Source organism: Bidens hawaiensis, unplaced genomic scaffold, assembly GCF_021521415.1.
Source record: "Bidens hawaiensis isolate Kalapana, Puna unplaced genomic scaffold, B.hawaiensis_p1.1 tig00039693_1, whole genome shotgun sequence".
Classification (NCBI taxonomy): domain Eukaryota; kingdom Viridiplantae; phylum Streptophyta; class Magnoliopsida; order Asterales; family Asteraceae; genus Bidens; species Bidens hawaiensis.
The window spans coordinates 42,978-50,391 of record NW_027496999.1 but is presented as its reverse complement, the minus strand read 5'-3'; positions in this window follow the sequence as shown (position 1 = coordinate 50,391).

The window sequence follows — 7,414 nt, the reverse complement described above, 5'->3', positions numbered from 1 at the left end:
ATACATATACATTTCTCAAAGTTCTTGAACATTTGTCCGTATAACTAGATCTTTTTTCCGTATAACTAAAATTGTTGACTCTCATGGTTGATTTGCACACCACTTGAATTAGTGAAGGTAAGAAATTGAGTCTGATATGTTGAATTTTTTTGGTTTACAGCCGATGAACTGTACAGGACATATAATTCATAATTGGACTTGGTTTTTGAACATATATCATAGAGGTGTGGTTCTAGGGACATTGTCGATGGTTAAGCGAACATGGGTATTCATGTTGGACCATTTGTTGTTGTTTGATTTAGACAAATTGAAATTGACCTAACTTAGCCGCATAAACTGTTAGATGCTTATATAGCGTATAATTCTAATGGACTTATACGGCGTATAAGTTCTAAACCTTATAAGTTTTTCTGATCATATACGTTAATGGACTTACACGATTTTAATAATACATATACGTCCATAGCACTTACACGTTTTTTGTGGGTTATACTTTTTGAGAACTTACATGTTTAAAATCGCTTATACGATTAAAATTGGCTTATACGTCTTATGAAACATACACATTTAAAAACACTTATACGTTGTTGTAAATGACTTACACGTTCATAAGACTTATACGCTTATCAAGGAATATACGGACTATATACTTAGATATTTTTTAAATTTTTAAATTTTTATTAAAACTTCTAACATGATGTTTCTTTGTTGTGTGTGCAGATGGTGAAAGACTTTGATGGTAATCATAATATTTGTGCATTTTGGACGGGACAAGCGATTAGATGGAACCATTTAGACCGATATTGACACTCTTTCAACGATCGAGAATTCTAAAGGTCATTAAGGCTAACACAATTGTTATAAAGGAGATCGTGGAAGAGTTCTGGAAGAATGAGAAGCTCGAGGAGGAATGTATAAAGTCGATGGTGTAAAAAAAGAAATTATCGTGTCCGAACAAGTGTTACGCAACGTATTGGAGATAGGTGATGAGTGTACTGACCCGACTGCTCTAGATGAAAGAATGGTCAAGGGGTGCTTGTTAAGAGTGAGTTACCATAATGATTTGAACAGGGTTGCTTATTAAAAGACTGGATTATCAAGGTCGTTCAAGTTCTTGGTTCACGTGATTGTTCATTGTTTGGGTCATCGAAAAGGAGGTTATGAGGAGATTTTGGATTATCATATGTGTATGATGATTGCTTTGTGCTTGAACTTGAAATATAACTTTTCTAAAGTTATATTTGAACATATGAAGATGTATTTCGAGAGAAAATGGCTTATGTACCCACGTTTCATCCAGCTGATTATAGATCATCAATTCCCGAAGGTGGTTAAGATTGGAGAAGAAGTGAAACTAGTCACATGTCTTTAAATGGGTGTGCCAAGTTGAGGTCTTATAGGAAAAAGTCGGAGGAAGAAATTGCTGTGTTTCCTGCTATCTTTGGACATCTACGAGATCCATATTTTATTGCACCTACTGATAACAAGTGGACAAAAGATGAAAGTGATTCGGATCAAGTGAATGAGCTTGTTCGTTTATATAATTTTGGGCCAATTGGAGGAAGTCGATGGTTTGTAAAAACTGAGGCCGAACTTGCTGATGAAGCTAAAAGGTCTCAAAAGTCTAAGAGGAAGCGTAAATGTGTGGTGAAAACTGAACAGGTGACGACTCCTGCAGTTGCACAACAACCACCTGTTGTTGGTGCTGAACAAACTATTGATCCCACTAATGAAGAAACAGAATAAGATTATAAGATTCAAAGGAAAATATTGGCTGATCCTGGTGCATTGTATGAAATGAGGATAAAAGAGAGGCGTTCAAAGAAGAAATTTGATAAAGATGATACTTATGAGCTTGAGTCTAGTCACCCAAAGAAGAAACGAATAAAACATATGGCTAAAAAGGCTAAATCTAGTTTGAGTTTGGTTGATGAACCAGAGGATTTGAATGTTGGGGTTTCTCAAGATCAGGAGATAAACATTTAAAAGGCTCATCAACCTACTAAAGTTGATCAAAGTGTTGAAGTTGAGAAGACACATGTGTTTAATGTGAATTTGGATGATGCTATAGATAAACTTTTGAATACTCTACGTGCTCAAAATATCATTTCTCGATCTACACCAACTATTGAAGAACCAGTCTACAAAGAAACTCCTAAACTTAATCCGAATGTTTCATAACAATCGTTTCGAAGTTTTTCTTATGCATACTTGTTGATAATCAAGAGGTTCGGATAACAAGCTTGGAAGAGGAGAACGATAGGCTGAGGACTGAGAATGTTGAAATCAAGAAAAGATTTGAAGAAACAGAAAAAAAAAGGATACAAGATTATTTATTGTATGAGCATATGAAATATTTTGTTATCACTGAGAAGAAGCTTGGTATTAGACTTAACTCCGAGGTAGATCATGCTAAGGCAAGCAACACGGTAAGTGAACATGTTTATGGGGAAGATATTGGTGTTGCTGAAGGTATGTTTTGAGTTGAGTATGACAATGAGATATTTGCTGATCAAGGAAAGTCTAAAATTGAAGATCTGATCTTTGTTGATGATTTAAATAAAGAAGATTCCTCTTTGCAGGCTGGGGGTTATAGTCAAGTGGATATGCAGGTGGGTGAACTTGTGGTTGTTAGTGTTCCAACTGTTGTAGTACCTGTAGAACAAACTGTTGAGGAAACTAAGGTTGTTGAGGAAGAAAAAGACAAAGAGGAAGAAGAAAAAGAAGATGAAGAAAAGTTAGACTTTGGGGATTTAGATGATGATGATGATGATGATGATGATGATGATGATCCACAAGCTGGTGCTGGAGCCTTGTCTGAAAAAGCTGATAAAAAGTTTGACTCTGTTTGGTGGTAATGTTCAAATTGATGAACCACAACTGGAGCCTGAAACTAAATATGCTTCTACTGATAAACCGATGGAGGAATTGGAAGATTTGGATATATTTGCGGATCCTTCGAGGTTTAAAGTGTCTAATATGGAGGATGAGTTAGAAGAAGGAAAGATAGCGGTTGATAAGTCTGAATTAGCAAAGATGTTAGACGTATCGGTTGATGATCTGACATTCAACTTTGAAAAACAAATCTCTGAGGCAAGTATAAATGAAGACTGGCTGAATCAAGATGTTGTATTTGATGAGAGACCAGAGTCTATTAAATATGTTAGAGAATCAGAAGAATTTGATGCTTTTGTCGAAGTTTTTGATGAAGAGATTGAAATGGAGCCGGATCCTTCTAAACAACCGAAGAAATTCACAAAGGAGGAAATGAAGGGTTGGTGTTCTGATTGTACTATTGAGCCAAAATAAGTATACTTGAACCTAGTATGATATTACAAGAAAACTCAGAAAGATGTGGTGTTGGGAAAGTGTATAAGCATAGCTTATTTAAGTAAGATTCGGAAGATTGCTATACCAAGTCTATTTGGAGTTCAATACTTCAATAGTTTGATGGAGCTGAAATTATTACCGTGGTTTGATGAGTTTGACATTTGTATACATTATGACCTACTATACAAGCCGAAGAGTGGTCATGCTAAAGAGATTTGGGAATTCATAGTGAATGAAGCGAAAGAGGATTTAAGAAGTGGACACCTCAGGTTCCTCGTGTTTTCATGTATAAATAGAGAAAGAATCCTGAAGGTGATTTGATTCGTACTTTGAGATATTCTCGACCAAATTCCCTACGTGTTATACCGTTATACCCAAAACAGGATTTTCATCCTTATTTCCTTTGCTGGTCTTACTTGGCGTTAACTGGTGAAGCCAGTATATAATTGGATTGTGGAGAGAAGAAATATGATGTGATATAGGTGTATGATCCAATGTGGTTGGTAAATTGCTCATAGAAATACATAAAGTGTTACATTCGAGCAGTATACAGTGTCTGGACGACAAAGTTAAAACTCAAGCCAATCAGTTCCACAAGGTCGTTGACTTATATTTTGAAAAGAATATACATTATGGGCGTGCTTGGGAAACAAATTGGAGAGAGGTTAGTGCTGAACAAGAACGTATTGAAGCGGAGTTTGAAGCAGAACGTCAGGAGAGGATTACTCATGCTTCATGGAATCGTTTTCAATATATGCCAAGCCGAGTACCTCGTCCAACTTCACAAATGAAATCAACGAAGCCGTCATTTAAAGATGCAAGAAAATCTTATCCCAAGAAGCATTATGGGATTGATTGAAGATGCAAGTACCTAGAAATATCCAAGGGGGAGTTTGTTAGAGCAAAATGTCTAATGCTAGGTCTTGTATGGTTGAACTAGCTGAATTTGATAGATCTATATGTTAAGGCGTACAAGTTCCAACGTATAAGACTTATACAACGTATAAGTCTTATATTCCACAAACTTATACTGCCATAGGGCATGTGTATAAATATGCTTCATATTTTGTAAGAATTCTGATTAATCTTTGGCAGAAAGATTATCACTTGTACTGATATTTTTATATGAATATAGTGATAATTACAGTGAGTTGACATCCTTTGCTATTACTTTTCCGCCGTATAGCATAGTATAGTAACACAAACATATTCGGTCCGTATCGTATCACAACTACACATATACAATGACATATTATGATCCGGCTCTCGGTCTTTCAAATCCAAAACACTTATATTCACAAAGAAAACCAAAAAGGTAGTTCATAATAATGAGCTGCATGAATCACTTGTGGCACCACAAAGACAATTGATAGTTGTTACTTCCTCACAACATGTCATACCTCCACCCAAACCAATTCTCGGACTTCCTCACAAAACAAAGTTGTTGTAAGCATATGGGACCCACATCAAAGAGTTGAAGGGCTTATCAGCACTCCTACTCCAAGCCCATATCCCAAGGATACTTCTCTTTCACCCCCCCCCCCCCACGAAACATCATATCATTACCACCGAAGAAGTTTCTCAGTTAACTACCAATGTATCCAACATCCCCAAAAGTAGTCCTTTCTTTACGTCACCAACTGAAAGGGAAACCACTCCACAAATTGTTGATGTTGTAATTGGTATTACTAACCCGAAGCATTAGGAGGCATATATCATTTTCACTTCTGGTGATTTGGATATAGGATTAGGAGCGACTACTACAACTGTAGAAACAACTCTTTCACAGTTGGACAATAGTATAGGAACTAAGACTCCTATCCTGGCAACAATTGTTGATCATTTAATTTAAACTCCAATTGGAAGTCCCCAGTACCAAGAAAAGGGGAATTTGTACAGTCTTTGTACAAATATCCTGATGATGTAGATAAAACTTTTGATGTAGGTAAAACAACTGAAAGCAGGACAACAGATGAGACTATTCAGTTACTTGATGCTAAAATCATTTAGGAATTGACGAATCATGTTCACAAATTGAACGCTGACGCTATGGAGCTCAAAAGCCTCAATTCAAACATAACCTAACCTCAAGTCCAACAACACCCTGATAATACCCAATTTTTAGCCTCCATCCGGAGTGAATTCCAATCATGTATTCAACAATTACTCATTCACAAACCACCAGCCACTCAAAGCTCTAGCTCTCAAGAAGGTATAACCACCTCTAACCTAGAGCTTGTTAAGCTAAAATCCTTCATTTCCTCACAACTTTACATATTCCAAACCAAATTCAACACTGATACCACCATCCTAAGAAACTCACTGAACACTCTTGTAAATAAGCTAAGAAAGAAAATGGTGGATCAGAGAAATCAGCTAGCTGAAATCACAGGAATTGCTTCTCCTGCACCATGGTTTCCAGAGCAGGCTTAAGCTGTTGTTGATGCCAAAAAGGGGAGAATATCCTGATGCTTCAAGAAAAGCAGCTACAAAGAAGCTATATGAATCAACCAACAAAACAATAGAAGGGGCTGCAATGCTGAAAGAGATCTTGAAGAAGGAAATGGAAGCTAAGGAAAGGGCTCCAGTCAAACTACTAAGAGTAAAACCTAATGAAGCAGGCCCTCAATTGCAAAGCGACTAAAGACCAACTTTAAGGGCGGAAAGACAAAAAGAAGACTAGCGGTTTCCTAAACTGTTGATGAAGCTAAAGAAATACCAACAAATCCTCAAACTGCTGAAGAGCAAACAGCAGTTTCTCAAACTGTTGATGTTGTTGATATCCAAAAAACTGACGGTGCTCCACGGTTCTCCATAAGAACCAACAGTAGTTTCAGAGACTATTGATGCACCTAATGTAACACAAGAACCAACTACTATTCCAATAGTATTTGAAACCTTGAAGTTAAAGCCCAGTCAATCAAAGGGTCTTGACAATAGTTTCAAAAGGAGGAAGTTGATTTTGCCTGAAGAAGAAGATTCACCACCGTCTCCTTTTGCAAAAAGATTTAAGCCCAAAAATGCGGAAGACTTGATAACTCATTAAGAACAAGCGGCTGCAAGAGCTATGGCAGATGCTACACCGATCATGTCTAATGAAGAAGTTGCAAGATTGTATCAAAAGGAGCTTCTAAAGACAAGAGATCTTGAACAAGAAGCATATGAAATAAGCTTTATAGTATTTGAAAGACCAATAGCTCAGAAGCAGCTATTGATGGAAGCCAAGAAAGCAACTCTTTTATGGCTGAAAGAACATGCCAAGTATAAAGTTACTCTCCACAGATTCAGAGGTTGGAATTATGAAGAATCGCAAACTGGATGTGGAAGAATAGAAAGGCTTAATGAACAAGACCCTAATCAGGATCATCCTGAACCTGATTAGGAGGTAATAAGGGAAAGGATTTTTGAAGAACAGGCAAAAGAAATCCTAAATATCAAGATGGAACTGGCTGAGGCCTATTGTCATACAAGAAAAGAGACTGCAAGATGGGGGATTGATAAGCTAAGGGTTTCTTATAAGGATCTTGTACAAGAAAGAAAGATAAACCCAAGTAAGTTCCCTGCACCTAAAGCACTATCAACAACCAAGCTCCCCAAAAGGCAAAGAACTACTCAAACAACTTTTCTAATTCCAAACTTCTCACAAGAAGATATCAATGCAAGCAAGATAGCCCTACAGGCTAAAAGAAGACAACTGACTAAAGAAGAAGAACTTCAAGCCATCAAGGTCATTCAAAGAGATGCCAAGATGGGCTTTGAATATGACATTAATATGTTACCTTCTTCATCTTCTTTATCAACATTAGCCATCACTTCAGCTGCTGCTCAAAGAGTCCTAAGGTTATTAAATGGAGTAAAATCAAAAATGGCTCTTTTGTAACTGTGGAATTTGATTATAGTAATTCACAAAGGGTTGGTCTTTAAGATGTACCTATGCTGGATGAAGAGTTGTTGAAGAGCTTGCTTGACCTTCCATTGGAGATGGAAGAAGATGATAGTCTAAGTATTGAGTTTCTACAGTTCATCAAAGAGCCAGCCCAAAAAAGGCTTTCAAGATAAGGCAATGGAGCAAAAAAATATTAAA